The sequence below is a fragment of the Theropithecus gelada genome, chromosome 1, assembly GCF_003255815.1.
Source record: "Theropithecus gelada isolate Dixy chromosome 1, Tgel_1.0, whole genome shotgun sequence".
In the NCBI taxonomy this organism is placed as follows: Eukaryota; Metazoa; Chordata; class Mammalia; order Primates; family Cercopithecidae; genus Theropithecus; species Theropithecus gelada.
The window spans coordinates 74,083,198-74,102,468 of NC_037668.1; the positions used below are offsets into that span (position 1 = coordinate 74,083,198).

General features: G+C 45.3%; 1 protein-coding gene and 1 pseudogene across 2 annotated transcripts in view; one reads left to right on the forward strand and one right to left on the reverse strand.

The window, feature by feature from the left end:
• The window catches only part of PIK3R3 (phosphoinositide-3-kinase regulatory subunit 3), a 138,124-nt gene that overhangs the window by 106,187 nt on the left and 12,666 nt on the right, over positions 1-19,271 (reverse strand). The gene's annotated exons all lie outside the window — the stretch shown is intronic.
• On the forward strand, positions 13,635-13,918 carry LOC112614593 (annotated as a pseudogene). The gene has a single exon (XR_003117100.1). The product of XR_003117100.1 is annotated as a 40S ribosomal protein S29 pseudogene (transcript).

The window sequence follows — 19,271 nt, forward strand, 5'->3', positions numbered from 1 at the left end:
ATGGGGTACATGTGATTTTTTTTTTACATATATACAATGTGAGATGATCAAGTCAGGGTATTTGGTGTATCCATCACGTTGAGTGTTTTCTTGGCTTTTTTTGTTTGTTTGTTTGTTTTTGAGCCAGAGTCTCACTGTGTCGCCCAGGCTGGAGTGCAGTGGTGTAACCACAGCTCACTGCAGCCTCGACCTCGACCTCATAAGCTCAAGTGATCCCCCTACCTCTGCCCTCCCCACCACCACCCCCACCCTTCAGTGCCAGTAGCTGGGACTATAGGCATATGCCACCATGCCCAGCTAACTAAGAAAAAAAATTTTTTTTGTAGAGACAAGGTCTCACTATGTTGCCCAGGCCAGTATCAAATTCCTGGACTCAAGCAATCCTCCCGCTTTGGCCTCCCAAAGTTCTGAGATTATGGATGTGAGCTGCTGTGCCTGATCACCTTGAGTATTTATCATTTTTATGTGTTGGGAACATTTCAAGTCTTCTCTTCTAGCTGCTTTGAAATACATAATACTTGTATCTCTACTCTGCTATTGAATATTAGAACTTATAGTTTCTATCTCACCGTTAACCAACTTTTCTTCATCCCCTCTTCCCACCCACACCCCCTTTCCCAGTCTCTGCTATCTATCATTGTAGTGGATACTTTTTAGTACCTCTGGCCAGTTCACCATGATGTCCCCCTTCTCAATTTGTACATGACTGTGTCCCTGGCCATAGTTGATAGGGCTCAGGCTGAATTGATTAGAGTTTTTTTCACAAATATTTGGAAATAGTACCCAAAACAAGACCTAGGCTCTTCAGGGGTTTGGACCTATAACATAGAATCAATCTCTGGAGCTATTATGGCCATGTTCACCCTGAAGCCTGAGTTGCAAAGGAAGCTAGTTTTCAGAAAGCCAAGAAAGGATGAAATAAACGCTCTGAAAGGACCTGGGGTGACGAATGGAAAGAATACGAGCAGTAATCAATTTCCTGAGTATAGAGCTTCTTAAGGCCCAGCTTGGTTCCTATACTAAGGTCAGGCCTATGCCTAACATTTGCAGGACCCAGAACAAGAATATAAATGGAGGGCCATATACCATATGTCAAAATACTTGAAAGTTACCAATCAGGTCAACCACTAAATAAAAAATACTCAATCCTCGGCCGGGTGTGGTGGCTCACGCCTGTAATCCCAGCACTTTGGGAGGCCAAGGTGGGTGGATCATAAGGTCAAGAGATTGAGACCATTCTGGTCAACATGGTGAAACTCCATCTCTACTAAGAATACAAAAATTAGCTGGGCATGGTGGCATGCACCTGTAGTCCCAGCTACTTGGGAGGCTGAGGCAGGAGAATCACTTGAACCTGGGAGGTGGAGGTTGCAGTGAGCCGAGATTGTGCCACTACACTCTAGCCTGGCAACAGACAGAGACTCCGTCTCAAAAAAAAAAAAAAAAACAACAACAACAAAAAAACACCTCAATTCTCCTATCTTGCCAAATATATCTTCATGCAAACTCAGAAGACTGGGTTAAGGCTGGGCGCCGTGGCTCACGCCTGTAACCCCAGCACTTTGGGAGGCCGAGGTGGGTGGATCACTGAGGTCGGGAGTTTGAGACCAGCCTGACCAACATGGAGAAACCCCATCTCTACTAAAAATACAAAATTAGCCAGGTGTGGTGGTGCATGCCTGTAATACCAGCTACTCAGGAGACTGAGGCAGGAGAATCACTTAAACCCAGAAGGCGGAGGTTGCAGTGAGCAGAGATCGCGCCACTGCACTCCAGCCTGGGCAACAAAAACGAAACTCCATCTCAAAAAAAAAAAAAAAAAAGAAGAAGAAGAAGAAGAAGTCTGGGTTGAAATTTAGAATTCACAGATCGTTAGAGTTCTGACAAAACGTTGGGGAGATGGGAGGGAGAGAACTGACCCCTTTCTCTTCCTACCCTTGGCTCTATCCTACACTGTGAGACTGTCAAGGGAGTCTTTGTATACATGTCCAAGCTCCTTCCATCCATCCCTGTCTTAGTCCATTTTGTGTTGCTATAACAGAATACCTGAGGCTGGATAATTTTTTTTCTTTCTGAGACGGAATCTCGCTCTGTTGCCCAGGCTGGAGTGCAGTGGTGTGATCTTGGCTCACTGCAAGCTCTGCCTCCCGGGTCCATGCCATTCACCTGCCTCAGCCTCCTGAGTAGCTGGGACTACAGGTGCCCACCACCACTCCAGGCTAATTGTTTTTGTATTTTTAGTAGAGACAGGGTTTCACCTTGTTAGCCAGGATGGTTTCGACCTCCTGACCTCGTGATCGGCCCACCTCAGCCTCCCAAAGTGCTGGGATTACAGGCATGAGCCACTGCGCCCAGCCAAGGCTGGATAATTTAAAAATATATATATATATTTATTTTGACTCATGATTCTGTTGGCTGGAAAAGTTCAAAGTTGAACAGCCACATCTGGTGAGAGCCTCATGCTGCTTCCATTCATGGTGCAGAGTGGAAGGGGAGCTGGCATGTTCAGAGATCATATGGTGAGAGGATGCAAGAGAAAGAAACCAAGGAAACAAGGCTCTTTTAACTCATCTATTCCCATGAGATCAAGACCTCACTCACCCCTACAGGAGGGTATTAATATATTTGTGACCCATCCTCCTCCATGACCCAAATACCTCCCACTAGTCCCTACCTCCCAACACTGTCACGTTGGGGATCAATTTTCAACATGAGTTTTGATGGGAATAAACCACATACAAACCATAGCAATCTCCTTACAAATAGCTGTCCCTTGACCACCTCTTGGGTCTAAAGGTGCTGATACTGGCAATGCTATCCTTAGGAGAACAGATCCAGAGAAAAAACCCATGCGGTTCCTAGAAACAGGCTAAAGTCCATTTGGGCAGAGAATTCCAGGACTCAGGATATTAATCATAGTTGAGAACAGGGAGGGGAGATAAGTGGAATACTTATCTGGGTGGAGAAGCACCCTTGGCTATATGGATTTCTCATCCTATGAAGACAGAAGAGAAGAACCAAAGCAGGGCCCTCTAGACATGGGACCCAGGGCAGGAGTCCCTCTTTTTCATGTCTAATGGGGCTGCTTATATAAATGTATTATTTATTTAAGGAGACTCCAACTACATTCTGTTACTTGCAGCCCAAGAGTCCTAAGTTCCCTTTACCCTCTGAACCACTGTCCAGTTTTCTCTCTGCTCCCCAAAGATTCTAGAGTAGTACCTGGAAGAGGGCTTCCTTGTGAACTCTAATACTGACCAAATGCGACAGAAGCAGGGATGCAGCTTTTTTCATGGATTCTGCTATCAGTGGTAAATTATTTTGGTCAATCACTGTGACTTTCCTCACCCACTTTCAGTCTATACATTATACCTCCAATTAGAGATTTTGAACTTAATAGGCAGCCCCAAACTCTAAAAATCACACTTTATTTTATTCATGCATCTTCTGGCAACATACTCAATATCATATCAGAGTTTATGGGCCCTGCGTCCTATCTGATTTGGAAGTCCTCCAAAATGGGAAGGGTGTTCAGATGCTAGGCAGCCAAAAATGTCAAATGTTCCCTACAACCCCATCGATCAGGTCTTGAAGCTATCTCCCTTGGAGGAGGCTCCAGGCTCCAGCTCTCTCCCTTGGGAAACCTTGAGTATTTTAGGGACAGTCCCCCTCCCCTCCAACTCTTCTCACACACACACACACACACACACAAAGTTTTGGCCCTGCCCATCTCTCCTCTCTCCAATTCTATATTCATGGTTAGGGTAGTAATGATCTGCCATGGACCACACAGTTAAATGCCACCATGAGCATGATATTCCAGACAGACAGGAGCTTCCTGCTAGACCTGCCTCACAGCCTCACTCCGAGTGGCCTGAGTATACCAGCGAAGAGAAAATATCTGCACCCTCACAGACCTATAGTGGCCTGTACTAGAAGCAACCAGCCTAGCACTGGGAAACAAATGGGCAGGGGCTGGAGGGAGGGTAATCTGGCACCTGACACTCCTGCTTTCTCAGAACTTACCTGTGATTTCCTACTTTTGAAGCAGGAACTCTGTTTTTTACTTTATTTTATTTTATTATTTTATTTATTTTTTGAGACGGAATCTCACTCTGTCGTCCAGGCTCTGGAGTGCAGTGACGTGATCTCGGCTCACTGTAACCCCGTGCTCCGAGGTTCAAGCGATTCTCCTGCCTCAGCCTGTAGTTGGGACTACAGCTGCCTGCCACAGGGCCCAGCTAATTTTTGTATTTTTAGTAGAGACGGGGTTTCACCATGTTGGCCAGTCTGGTCTTGAACTCCTGACCTCAAGTGATCCACCCACCTCAGCTTCCCAAAGTGCTGCGATTATAGGTGTGAGCCACCACGCCAGTCCAGGAACTCTGTTTTTGTTTGTTTTTGTTTTTTTTGAGATGGAGTCTCACTCTGTCACCCAGGCTGGAATGCAGTGGCATGATCTTGGCTCACTGCAACCTCCACCTCCGGGGTTCACACCATTCTCCTGCCTCAGCCTCCCAAGTAGCTGGGACTACAGGCATCCGCCACCACGCCCGGCTAATTTTTTGTATTTTTAGTAGAGACAGGGTTTCACCATGTTTGCCAGGATGGTCTCGATCTCCTGACCTCGTGATCCGCCCTCCTTGGCCTCCCAAAGTGCTGAGATCACAGGCGTGAGCCACGGTGCCTGGCCAGAACTCTGTTTTTTTTTTTTTTTTTTTTTTTTTTCAGACGGAGTCTCGCTCTGTCGCCCAGGCTGGAGTGCAGTGGCCGGATCTCAGCTCACTGCAAGCTCCGCCTCCCTGGTTCACGCCATTCTCCTGCCTCAGCCTCCCGAGTAGCTGGGACTACAGGCGCCCGCCACCTCGCCCGGCTAGTTTTTTGTATTTTTTTAGTAGAGACGGGGTTTCACCGTGTCAGCCAGGATGGTCTCGATCTCCTGACCTCGTGATCCGCCCGTCTCGGCCTCCCAAAGTGCTGGGATTACAGGCTTGAGCCACCGCGCCCGGCCTAACTCTGTTTTTTAAAATAGTGCTGCACCTCACTATCAGACAAATTTGTGCTAACGAAAACAAGAGACTTTCACTCTTCTTTACTTTCTTTTTTTTTTTTTTTTTTTTTTTGAGACCAAGTCTCGCTGTGTCACCCAGGCTGGAGTGCAGTGGCATGATCTCCACTCGCTGCAAGCTCCGCCCCCCGGGTTCATGCCATTCTCCTGCCTCAGCCTACCAAGTAGCTGGGACTACAGGCGCCTGCCACCCCGCCCAGCTAATTTTTTGTATTTTTAGTAGAGATGGGGTTTCACAGTGTTAGCCAGGATGGTCTCGATCTCCTGACCTCATGATTCGCCTGTCTCGGCCTCCCAAAGTACTGGGATTACAGGCGTGAGCCACCACGCCCGGCCTCTTCTTCACTTTTCTAACATATACCTTATGCTGATGCCCTCCAAACATCCATTTAGATCAGCAATTGCAAGGACGAGCTTCAACCAAGTAGCTCACCAAAACTATCAAGGCACTGAATTCTCAAACGGGTTCAAGGGAGTAAGAAAATTGACTTCCTTCTGGATTTTAAGCTGACTTCTAAATTGGTGCCCTGGGTCTGCACTGATAATGCCAAGTTAAAACACTAAAGAATTTTGCAATCCTGGAAGAGTTTTTCATAAACATTATGAATGTTTCCAATGTTCAAAAGTTGATGAAGAGGCCGGGCGTGGTGGCTCACGCCTGTAATCCCAGCACTTTGGGAGGCCGAGGCGGGCGGATCACGAGGTCAGGAGATTGAGACCATCCTGGCTAACATGGTGAAACTCCGTCTCTACTAAAAATACAAAAAATTAGCCGGGCATGGTGGCAGGCACCTATAGTCCCAGCTACTCGGGAGACTGAGGCAGGAGAATGGCGTGAACCCAGGAGGCAGAGCTTGCAGTGAGCTGAGATCACACCACTATGCACTCCAGCCTGGGCGACAGAGTGAGACTCCGTCTCAAAAAAAAAAAGGTTGATGAAGAGTGACCAGTGTTAATAATGGAGATCTTCTCATGGCCTGTGCTTACCCCCTTGGTGATATTACACCTTTTAATGAGATCAAGCAAATTTACTGAAGCTGTAAAGGAACAACTTCAGGCTCGAGTCTTCCATATGGTCCAGTATCACTGTTGTGTTAGCATGACTTTTCAGTTACAAGTGACAGAAAACTAGCTTAAGACAAATAAAGGGGTAGTCTTGCTTCAGGAACAGCTGAGTGGAGGTGCTCAAACAATGTTAGCAAGAACCAGACAATGTTAGCAAGAACCAGACTCGTTCCCAGTTCTCCTTCCCTCTGTTGTTTCCCCAGGAGGTCACAAGGATTCTGTCAGGCAGTTCCAGGGTTACATTGCATCCAATTAGCAACTCTGTCCAGCAGAGTGCAAGTTTCTCCACATAACTGCGAAGTTCTGGAGTTGAGGCTCATCAGCCTAACTTGGATCACATGCTTACTCCTGAACCAATTAGAGTCCAGTTAGGTGGAATGTTTTAATTGGCCAGGCCTAGGTCATGTAGCCACCCAGGGATCAGCTGCACTCAAGCTACAGAGATTGAGAATTGGAGAAGAGGACTTCTCAAAGAAAATCTGAGCAGAAGAAAACATATTTACTACTCTTGAAGAGCCATTGTTGGTGCTCCTCCAAGATTTTGGAGACAGAGAGAGACATGAATAAATAGAGAATGAATATATAAATGAAAAAAATGCCTCCAGATCAATTCAAATGATAAATTACTTTCTCCATCAATCTTTAAGCGTTGAAACCAGAGCAACTCCATCTTAAATAGGGGCTGGGTGAAATTAGGCTGAGACCAGCTGGGCTGCATCCCCAGGAGGGGATTCTTAGTCATAGGATGAGACAGGAGGGCAGCACAAGACACAGGTCACAAAGACTCCACTGATAAAACAGGATGTAGTAAAGAAGCTGGCCAAAACCCATCAAAACCAAGATGGCCACGAAAATGACCTCTGGTCCCTCACTGCTCATTATATGCTAATTGTAATGTATTAGCATGCTAAAAGATACTCCCAGCTGGGCGCAAGTAATCCCAGCACTTTGGGAGGCTGAGGGGGATGGATCACCTGAAGTCAGTTCAAGATCAGCCTGGGCAACATGGTGAAACCCCTGTCTTTAGAAAAATACAAAAATTATGGCATGATGGCAGGTGCCTGTAATCCCAATTACTTGAGAGGCTGAGGCAGGAGAATGGCATGAACCCAGGAGGCAGAGGTTGCAGTAAGCCAAGATTGTGCCACTGCACTCCAGCCTGGGCAACAGAGCAAGACTCCGTCTCAAAAAAAAAAAAAAGACACTCCCAGCAGTGCCATAACAGTTTACAAATACCATGGCAACATCCAGAAGTTACCCTATATGTTCTTTGTGTGTGTGTGGTTTTTGTTTTTGTTTTTGTTTGAGACTGAGTCTTGCTTTGTCACCCAGGCTGGAATGCAGTGGTGCGATTTCGGCTCACTGCAGCCTGCTGGGTTCAAGCAATTCTCTTGCCTCAGCCTCCCAAGTAGCTGGGACTACAGGCATGCGCCACCACGCCCAGCTATTTTTTATACTTTTAGCAGAGGCAGGGTTTCGCCAAGTTGGCCAGGCTGATCTCAAACTCTTGACCTCAAGGGATCCACCTGCCTCGGCCTCCCAAAATGCTGGGATTACAGGCATAAGCCACTGCACCCAGCCGAGAAGTTACCCTATATGTTCTAAAAGGAAGATTTCCAGGAAATCCCTGTAAACTCGAGAATAATCCACTCCTTATTTAGCACATAATCAAGAAATAACCATAAGTATACTCAGTCAAGCAGCACATACTGCTGCTCTGTCTATGGAGTAGCCATTCTTTTATCCCTTTACTTTCTTAATAAAGTAAGACAGCTTCCATTATCCAGAGATAATGCCCTTAATCACTAGCTCTTTGCACGAAATCCAAGAACCCCCTTTTGGGGTCTGGATCGAAACCCCTTTCTGGTAACAGCATGGACTCCTGAAATCCCCATCCCTTCATATTGATGACCTATACAAGACAGATAAAATCCCCTCTGTTTATGTCCTCTTATGCATTTGTAGGGATATTATAATACCTTCTCTGACGTTCATTGCTGGAAACAACTGACTCCATAGGAAGTGGCTAAGCTATCCTGTATGTGGAACACAGTGTGCTGGGCTATTGTGGAATGTCTATTGAGAGCCAGGAAATCCACACAAACTCAGATATTACCTGATTTTTTCCCTTCACTATCACAAAGGGGAATATATAGGATATAGAATCCAGAGTTACTGCAGTCAATCAGTACGTCTTTAAGGTGATTTCAAAAATCATCCATCTAAGATAACACAGACTTTCTGTACCATTTTCTAAAGAGTCTGGGTTTCCCATCATTTAACTTATGCTACTCACCCGAAGCCCATTATACTAAGTCCCATTCTTGGAGAGAGAAAACTCTACTCTTGGTTTGGTCCTTCCATGGCAACTTCTCTTTCTACTTTTTGAATTTTGGGGAATCCCCCAAATTAAAACTTTAAGTTAGAGATCTCAGAGTGGAAGCAGAGAAAATGGGAATTATTGGCTCTTCCCTCCCTTTATTTTGCTGTGGCTTCCACATCTGGATAAAGATAAAATACCTAGATACTCTATTCCTGCATGCTTCTGGTAAACCCTTTTTTTTTTTTTAATTGAGACAGAGTTTTGCTCTTGTTGCCCAGGCTGGTGTGCAATGGCGCAATCTCAGCTCACTGCAACCTCCACCTCCCAGGTTCAAGCGAGTCTCCTGCCTCAGCCTCAGGAGTAACTGGGATTACAGGCATTCGCCACCATGCCCAGCTAACATTTTTTGTATTTTTAGTAGAGTCGAGGTTTCACTATGTGGGTCAAGCTGGTCTCGAACTCCTGACCTCAGGTGATCCACCCACCTCGGCCTCCCAAAGTGCTAAGGTTACAGGCATGAGCAACTGTGCTCAGCCGCTGGTAAACACTTTTTAAAGAGTCTAGACTTGATCCCCACCAATGTACCTACCTCTCCTGAACATTGCCAACATATACCCACATATTTTTCATCTCTTCCCTCATCTCCACAAGTCCTGTAGGAAACTCAAGCCTGACAATTGGTCCCAAAGCCACATCTGATCCATTCCATTTTTGTGATGGGAGGTGGCTTGGTGCTTGCTACTTGTGAATTTGTCATTAAGCACCTCTTGAGAGTTGGTGTTTTTATGGCTGCACTCTTTCTAGGATTATCCCTCCACAAGAAAAAGATGGGATCTTTGCCTGGCAGAGGCCTCCTCTTGTGCAGGTTGAAGACGGCTCAACCCCAGCCAGGCACAGTGGTTCACACCTGTAATCCCAATACTTTGAGAGGCCAAGGTGGGAGGGTCACTTGAGCCAGGAGTTTGAGACCAGCCTGCGCAACATAATGAGACTCCATTTCTACAAATAATAATAATAAAGACAGTTCAAGCTCCAGGCCCATTCCTGGTTCCTTGTTCCCTGGTGCTCTTCAACTTTAGGAATGCTATAGCTGGGATTTCTTCTTGGCCAGGAGCCTTCTCATCCCCAACTTCTCCAGTGTTCTGCCTTTTAGGGGCTCACAGGTGTCCATGGTTATACCTCTTTCCCCCAAACCTAAAGGACCTTCATCTGTCCCATGAAGTCCACATGTGTAGTAGTCATTGGAGTCCTTGCTGGGTATCTACAATCACCTCAGTTGATTGAGTTTTCTCCACTCCATAGCTGCAGCTGCCTCTCCTCCTCCATTTTTCATGTTAGTTTCAAAAAGTAGAAGAATCTAAAAGACTACCCTGGGTTTGGCAGCTGGAATTTTCCCCAAAGTCTTATCCTGGAATAGACCTAAAACTCACCTATTATACAGGAAACCTGATTCATGCTGTTCGAATCTCTAGCTCCTGTTTCCTCTGCCTTCTATAAGAGTTTCTTCAGTCCTGGTTCAGAAGTATCTTTTCTGTCACCCTCTGATACAACAGAGAAAAATTCAGAACATCCCTGTGGTTATAAACCCTCCTCACTGCTAGCTTTGTCAGAGCATTCAACCCTCAGCCAACTAATATTGAGGCTTGAAAATTCCCCTTGCCAGACTAAGAGGTTCTGCTATCACTTCTCCATATCTGGCATCTACCACCCACAGCATCTCAGCAGAGCACCCCAGCCAAGAGCACTATTTCCCCATGCTAGGGGTGACCTTTCCTAAAAATATCGTCAACTTTCAGATCCTCATAAGTCTGTAGATTAACTAAATAGCCTTTCCTTCACCTCTCCCCCAATAACTAGGCCAATGATTCTGGTGGTTGTTGGGTTGTTTTCTTATGGAGATATGTCTAACCATATCTAACACAACAACTCCATTACCTGGTATCTCTCTTGGATTGTAGGCTGATTAACATCTTTAGCAAACTTTAGTAAGGTTGTGTTGTCCCCCCTCCTGAAGACCTTGCTGGGCTCTCTTTATTTGTTCAGGAACTTAATAGAATTTGCACAGTCTTTTCAATTTTATGTGGTTTTCTTTTTCACAGTTATTTTGAATCTCACCATTCTTAGAGGCTTCTGGAAGTCTACATCTACCTCCACGTGCAAATTTTCCAATGTTATCTTCATCCTTGCACTAAATATCAATTGGCTTTATTTTTAGAGGTAATGATGAGTCCATGGCATGGATATAAACTTCAATAAGATTCAAAATAATTCAAAATATAATCCACATATCCTCAGCCTCATGTGCCTGTAACTACCAAATTAGATATTATTTAATAACTTTTTTTACCCAACTTACTCTAGGATAAGCACCCACTTTCCTACTTGTAGGAATTAGCCCTACCTCAAAGTGTCCTTCAGTCATTTTAAATAGTTTCTCCAGGGCCTCTTGAGTTGATAGTAAGTTCTTGAATGGCTGGTCACCTTGCCAGCATACTACTTGTTCAGCTTCTATGGCAGATGGCCCCCAGGAGCTTGCTGCATCTCCAATAGTGACCACAAGCAGCAACCTACTTTGGCTTCCAGCGGGGACAATGTTTTCTGTCCTGGCTGCTGCCGCCTCTGCTGGTGGGGCCGGAATCTGCCTCCTTGAGGCTGGTGTGACTTGTAACTGCTGTCCTGATACTACCTGACTTCCTCCTCTCTTTCCCGTTGTGTTTCCCAAGATCTGGGCAATACAGACTTTTTCATCTTGTTAGAATTGGATGTGGGAGTTGAGGAGAAAGGAAGAATGAAGGATGTCTGTACTCCCCTCAACTCACTTCTCACAGAGAGTGTACTATCACCATTCACAATTATTTGCCACATGTCTGTCTTTCCCTCTAAACCACAAACTCCTTATTTATCACACAGTGCATGACTTAGACTCCTAGTCAGTGCTGCTTAACTAGTGGAAAACTATGATAGACGTATAAAGTACCATGAGGCAATAAAGAAACTCAGAAATAAGCAGGTAGTTCAGGTTGAGTAGGAAGCTCTAAACGTAGGCCCTGTTAAAACTCGGGGAAATTCTATTGCTGAAAGGAAGGAGACAGTGGTTACAACCACGCATTCCAGCTTGAGGCCTATGCAAAACTCATGAATATAAAAAAGAACAGCTTGTTTGGAGAACAGAAAACTTCAGAATCCTCTTGAGCATGGTGGTGCACGCCTGTAATCCCAGCACTTTGGGAGGCTGAAGCGGGCAGATTGCTTGAGTCCAGCAGTTCGAGACCAGCCCTGGCAACACAGTGAGACCCCCGACTCCACAAAAAAAATTTAAAAAATAACCAGATGTGGTGGTACACACCTGTAGTGCTAGCTACTTGGGAGGCTGAGGTGGGAGGATAGCTTGAGTCTGGGAGGTTAAGGCTGCAGTGAGCCATAGTCATGCCACTGCACTCCAGCCTGGGTGACAGAGCAACACCTGTCTCAAAAGAAAAGTTAAGTTCAGAATCCTAGAAAGTAAAGTGTGAGAGACAGAACTGAGGGAATGAGGAATAGAGATTAAGTGGAGGCCTCATTATGAAGCTCCCCTGTCTCTTACCTCATCTCCTTTTAACCCTCACCCTCCCAACACACAACCACTCATTTACATCTGCTTCAGCCTTTTATCTGTCAGGATCTGATAGGCCTCAGGTTCTTTATAGGTACCTGCTCTCCCTCTACCTAGAATGTTCTTTCCCCCAGATCTTCACTATAACTGTCTCCTTCTCTTCATTCAGGTCTCAGCCCAAATTTCACCTCCTCAAAATGGCCTTCCCTTACAGTGCTAGCCAAAGAAGCCCTCTCCACATTAACTTTTATTCCTATTTTAATGTCTTACTAGGATGCATCACAATCTAAAATAACTTTACTTATGTTTTTTGTTCAATGCCTATAACTTCACCTAGAAAATAAATTCTGCCCAGGCACAGTGACTCATACCTGAAATCCTTGCACTTTGGGAGGCCAAGGTGGGAGAATCGCTTGAACCCAGGAGTTAGAGACCAGCCCAAGTAACATGGCAAAACCCCATCTCTACAAAAAATACAAAAAATTAGCTGTGGGTGGTCCCAACTACTCAAGAAGCTGAGGTAGGAGAATCATTTGAGCCCAGGCGTTCAAGGCTCAGTGAGCCATGATCATCATACTATGCACTCCAGCCTGGATGACAGAGGAGACTGTGTCTCAAAAACAAACAAACAAACAAAACAAAACAACAACAACAACAAAACCAGGAAATTCTGCGGAGTCAGATATATGGTTTACATCTCTGTATAGCCAGTGCCTAGAATGCTGCTCCACACGTTTTTGTTTCCTTTTTCTTTTCTCTTTTTCTTTTTTTTGAGACAAGGTCTCGCTCTGTCACCCAGGCTGGAATGCAGTGGCACAATCTCAGCTCAATGCAGCCTCAACCTACCAAAGCTCAAGTGATCCTTCCACCTCAGCCCCCTGAGTAGCTGTGACTACAGGTGCGTGCCACCATGACCAGCTAATTTTTATACTTTTTGTTTGTTTGTTTTTGTAGAGATGGGGTTTTGTCAAGTTGCCCAGGCTGGTCTTAAACTCCTTGGCTCAAGCTGTCTGCCCACCTTGGCCTCCCAAAGTGCTGAGATTACAGGTGTAAGCCGCCATGCCCAGCCTAATTTTTTTTTTAATTTAATTGTTATGGGTACATCTACATTTTTTAATGATGGGGAAAAAAATCTCAAGAAGCATAATATCTTGTGAAAATTATATAAATTCAAATTTCAATATCCATAAATAAAGTCATGCTCATTCATTTATGTATTGTCTGTGGAGGCCTGGCAGATCCCAGTATTTATAACAGAAATTATATGTCCATAAGGCCTAAAATATTTACTATCTGGCTCTTTACAGTAAAAGTTTGTTGACCCCTGGTTTAGACCCATAGTAATGTACATGAGAAAGAGTAAAATTAACTTGCATAAATTGTAAAAAGTGTATCTTAAAATGTGAAACTATAGATGCCTCCACTGAGTTATTATGGGCTGTGCTGGCACACACGTTTCTATAAATGTGCATGCTCTTCCTGGTATTTCTCATAGAACGTAGAGAGTGAATAATAGGATTCACTGCTGGCTGGGTTTTGATGCAAAAATTTCCTGTTTAAAAAAAAATTGTCACTTTTTCCTTTTACCTAGTTGCACTCCTGAGAGCAAGATGGGTCACCAGCAATTGTACTGGAGCCAACCACGGAAATTCGGCCAGGGATCTCGCTCTTGTCGCGTCTGTTCAAACCGGCACGGTCTGATCCGGAAATATGGCCTCAATATGTGCCGCCAGTGTTTCTGTCAGTACGGGAAGGATATCGGCTTCATTAAGTTGGACTAAATGATCTTCCTTCCAAAGATTATCCAGGGCATCTACTCAATGAAAAACCATGATAGCTCTTTGTACATAAAATAAATATTTGAAAAAAAAAATTGTCAGCTTGGCCATTGCGAAACCTCGTCTCTACAAAAAATACAAAAATTAGCCAAGCATGGTGGCGCACACCTGTAATCCCAGCTACTCCCAGAGGCAGACAGGAGAATCGTTTGAACCCCAGAGTCCGAGGTTGCAGTGAGCCAAGATCGGGCCACTGTACTCCAGCCTGGGCAACAGAGTGAGACTCTGTCTCAAAAAAAAAAAAAAAAAAGATATGTGACATTTCTAACCCTGAAGAATCTCATTCTGTCTCCTGGACACAGAGACAGTTCTCCAGAGACAACATCTGTGGTGAAGTAGCTAATACCCCATGCGTTTGTTATCAGATCAGTAACAGAGCCTGACTGGGTATCTCTGAGCCGTGACTGCTCCTGGACTGAATGGGGCATTTATCACACTGTTGTGGACAAACCAGCTGACCATCATGCACACAGGCCCAAGCGCCTGTCAATTAGCTTCTGTCCATTAGCTGTCCACACACACACTCTGGCCCTGGTACTGCAGTCATGTTATCAGTCCCCTCCAGACCCTGGAAGCATGATCGGCCATGAGTTCCCTGTCTCCTACCATCCCTCAGCTCCACTTGGACAAACTGTCAGTTAATTAGCTAATGTGAACAAAAACACTTGAAGCTAAAAAATGCACAGCTGGGCTATTATGATCATTGTCTCCTGCTCCTCAACCCCCTGCAATTTCTTTCACTCCAAAGTCTGCCCACAGGACTCCTTCTATCTGTCAATAGGAAAATTACATAGGAAGTGACAGAACAATCACCCATGTTCAAGGTCAAAGCCTCTCAATCATCCTGATGTTGCTGCTATGGATTCAGGCAACTAGAATCATAAATCCCAGGGCCTGAGGTTTGGATTGGCTTTCCTATTTATTTATTTTGAGGCAAGGTCTGGCTTTATCGCCCAGGCTGGAGTGCAGTGGTGTGATCTCAGCTCACTGCAACTTCTGCCTCCTGGGCTCAAGCCATCCTTCCACCTCAGCCTCCCAAGTAGCTGGGACTACAAGCACATGCCAGCACACCCAGCTATTTTTCATATTTTTTGTAGAGACAGCGTTTCGCCATGTTGCCCAGGGTGGTCTCGAACTCAGAAGCTCAAGCTTTTTGCTCACCTCGGCCTCCCAAATTGCTGGGATTATAAGACATAAGCCACTGCGCCTGACCATAGGCTGACTTTCCTCTTAAAATGAACTAGGGGCTCAGCAGATCCAGACTTCCCCAAATTACTGAACTTGGGATGATTTCTTCAGTTGGATGGACCATTTAGAAAGTCAAAACAGCCTTTTGGAATGATTATGTGGAAATCATAGCCTTATTCACTTTAAACCTTATATTCCCAGGGCCAAAACTCAATTCTCCAGCTCTCAATTCAAGCTCCTCTCACTGCAGTGGAAGAGGAGAGTTTAGAGTCAGCAAGGACTCCAAGAAAAATCCCTGTTCAGAAAGTTGGTCCTTGAAGGACGGGGTGATGGCCAAAGTGCCCAAAGGTGCTGAAGCTTTGTGCAGTTATCAGATGCCAAAACAAGAAGGTGCCCAGGGCAAACACATGTTATTCCTCTCTATCTTCCCTTCTGAAAGGTATTTCATAATACCTCTATGGAGGGGACTGAAAATACCTGACCTCAACCACCCAAAGCCCAATTTGAGAAAAGTTAGCAGCACATTTTTATTGCAATCATATTTGGGCAATTTCTATATGCTCCCTGATAATCCTTAGGGAGCAGGCAGCACATCCTTTGTTTCTCCCTGCATTTCTATCATCACTTCTCTCCATTTCCATTCCTAAAGCTTCATCATTACTCACTATGACAGCTGTTACAGCCTCCTGGGTTACCCCATCCTACTCCTCACCCCCATTCTTGCTGACTCTAAGCTGTCCTCCTCCACCGCAGTGAGAGAAATCATTTGAAAACACAATTGTGACTATATCACTGCCTGTCCAAAAGTGTCTGATGGCTCTTTATCATTCTCAGAATACATCCAAACTCCCTAACTTAATTAAGTCACATTAGGGTCTGCTCTCCACTTCTCACCTTCCAACATACCATGCTTGTACTATATCAGCCAGTTTCCCCCACCCCACTTGTGACTTGGGCATGCTAGTGTCTCACGCCTTTCCTTCTTCCCAGAATGCCCTCTCCACCTCATCTTCATCCATCCTCAGAGGTCAGTCCAAGGGCCACCTCTTCCAGAAAGCCTTCCATGAGCTCACCTCTGAACTCCCAGAGCACTGCACTTGTTATTCTCTTGGGCCTGCTCTGCTTTATACAGTGGCTACTAATGTACAGCTGTTCTCTCCCCCATGGGACAGTAGGCATCTAAAGAAAGTCCTACAGCCTAGGGTGTAGCATATAGCAGGTGTTGGTACATTTAGTGACTGATTAACAAACTGCAGAAGAAAGATTATAGGCTAAAAAGATCATGAGTCAGAGAAACAGAACTGGGATAAAGGGAGAATCACAAATCATTATCAAAAAAGAATGGTTGACAAGGTTAAAGACTAAGTTGTCATCTTAATAACAATAGATTACAGTCAGGAGAAGTGGCTCACACCTGTAATCCCAGCACTTTGGGAGGCCGAGGTGGGCGGATCACGAAGTCAGGAGTTCAAGACCAGCCTAACCAATATGGTGACACCCTGCCTCTACTAAAAATATAAAAAATTAGCCAGGCGTGGTGGTGTGTGCCTGTTATCCCAGCTACTCAGGAGGCTGAGGCATGTTCAAGGCCAAAGCCTCTCAATCCTCCTGATGTTGCTGCTATGGATTCAGACAATAGCCGTCTCCAGGCCTACATTCTTCAGCTTCAGTTCCCTGTCCTCAACCCCATAACAGGAGAGAGGGCCTCTGTCCCTCCCATTTATTCCAGCAAAAGGCACTCATTGCCCCACTTGGGTGAAATGCCCATCACTAAACCAATTTTTGTCACGATTGGCCAAGATAAGATTTCAATGCCCATCCCTGGAATTCAGGTGTGGACTAGGCCCATTTGGAACACACGGACCAAGATGGGGAAGAGTGTTCCCCAAAGGAAAATGGGGAGACTGCAACCAAAAGGAGGAGAGACTCCCAGGAAAGTAAAAAACAATAATGGCCAAACCGCATCAATGTAGTTAGGGAGATAGTCTGATCAGTAGAGGAATTCACCAGTTAGATTGGACCACATCATTGACCTGATGAAACTATGCCTCTTGGTCCTCCAATAAACTACTGAACACCCAAAAAGTAATGATTCATTTATCAGATTTGCAAGGATTTTTTTTTTTTTTTTTTTTTTGAGATGGAGTCTCGCTCTGTCGCCCAGGCTGGAGTGCAGTGGCCGCATCTCAGCTCACTACAAGCTCCGCCTCCCAGGTCTACGCCATTCTCCTGCCTCAGCCTCCCGAGTAGCTGGGACTACAGGAGCCCGCCACCTGACCCGGCTAGTTTTTTGTATTTTTTAGTAGAGACGGGGTTTCACCATATTAGCCAGGCTGGTCTCGATCTCCTGACCTTGTGATCCGCCCGTCTCGGCCTCCCAAAGTGCTGGGATTACAGGCTTGAGCCACCGTGCCCGGCGGGTTTTTTTTTTAAGTCAGAATCTCACTCTGTCACTCAGAGTACAGTGGTACAATCATAGCTCACTGCAGGCTTGAACTCCTGGGTTCAAATGATCCCCCAACCTCAGCCTCCCTTAGTAGCTGGAACTACAGGCATGTATCACCACACTAGCTTTTTTTTTTTTTTTTTGGGTAGAAACAGTGTCTCAGTATGTTGCCCAGGCTGTTCTCAAATTCCTGGCCTCAAGTGATCCTCTTGCCTTGGCCTCCCAAAGTGCTGAGATTACAGGCATGAGTCACTGCACCCAGCCAAGGATTTTTTTCTTTTTTTTTTTTTTTGTTGAGACAGAGTCTTGCTCTGTCGCCCAGGCTAGAGTGCAGTGGCGCCATCTCGGCTCACTGCAAGCTCCGCCTCCCGGGTTCACACCATTCTCCTGCCTCAGCCTCCCGAGTAGCTGGGACTACAGGCGCCCACCACCACGCCTGGCTAATTTTTTTGTATTTTTAATAGAGACGGGGTTTCACTGTGTTTGCCAGGATGGTCTCGATCTCCTGACCTCGTGATCCACCCATCTCGGCCTCCCAAAGTGCTGGGATTACAGGCATGAGCCACCACGCCCAGCCCCAGCCAAGGATTTTTAAAATGTTAATACTCAGTGCTATGTCATAAGACAGGCACATTAATATTAGGGTGATGGCATGTAATTGGCACAACCTTTCTGGAAAGCATTTTGGCAATATATGTCAAGATCCTTAAAAATATTTTGATCCTCTGACCCAGTAATTCCACTTTCAGAAAAAATTGTAAGAAAATAATCCAAGCCAGGCATGGTGTCATGCACCTATAGTCCCAGTTACTTAGGAGGTTGAGCCAGGAGGATCGCTGGAGCCCAGGAGTTCAAGGCTATAATGTGCTATGACAACCTGTGAATAGCCACTGCACTCCTGTCTGGGCAACAGAACAAGACCCAATTTCAGAAAAAGAAGGAAAGAATGTAAGCCAAAATATCGACAAAGATTTATGCATAAAGATTTTCTTCATAGTATTTTCAGAATAGCAAAAATTAGAAACAATTTATACATCTAAGGATAAGAGTTCGGTAAAATAGGCGGAGCATGGTGGCTTGAGTGGGGTGGCTCATGCCTGTAATCCCAGCACTTTGGGAGGCCCAGGTAGGGGACCACTTGAGCCCAGGAGTTAGAGATCAGCCTGGACAACATGGCAAAACCCCATCTCTACAAAAAAATACAAAAATTAGCTGGGAGTGATGGTGTGTGCCTGTATTTCCTGCTACTCAGGAGGATCACTTGAGCCCAGGAAGCAGAGGTTGCAGTGAGCTGAGATCGCCTCATCGCACTCCAGCCTAGGTGACAGAGTGAGACTCCATCTCAGATAAATAAATAAACAAACAAACAAATAAATAAATTAAATAAAGCAACATACAAAACTGTCTATGTGGTATAATATTAGTCATGTAAAAGAAAACCACATATACCCCAAAATTTAAAAATACGTGATACTCTGATTTCCATATATAAAAAGTGAGAGCAGTGTTTATTTATTTATTATTTTTTTTCCAAGACAGTCTTGCTCTGTCGCCCAGGTTGGAGTACAGTGGCACAATTTCGACTCACTGCAAACCCTGCCTGGCTAATTTTTGTATTTTTAGTAGAGACGGGGTTTCACCATGTTGGCCAGGCTGGTCTCAAACTCCTGACCTCATGATCTGCCTGCCTTGGCCTCCCAAAGTGTTGGGATTACAGGCATGAGCCACTGCGCTTGGCCAAGCAGCGTTTA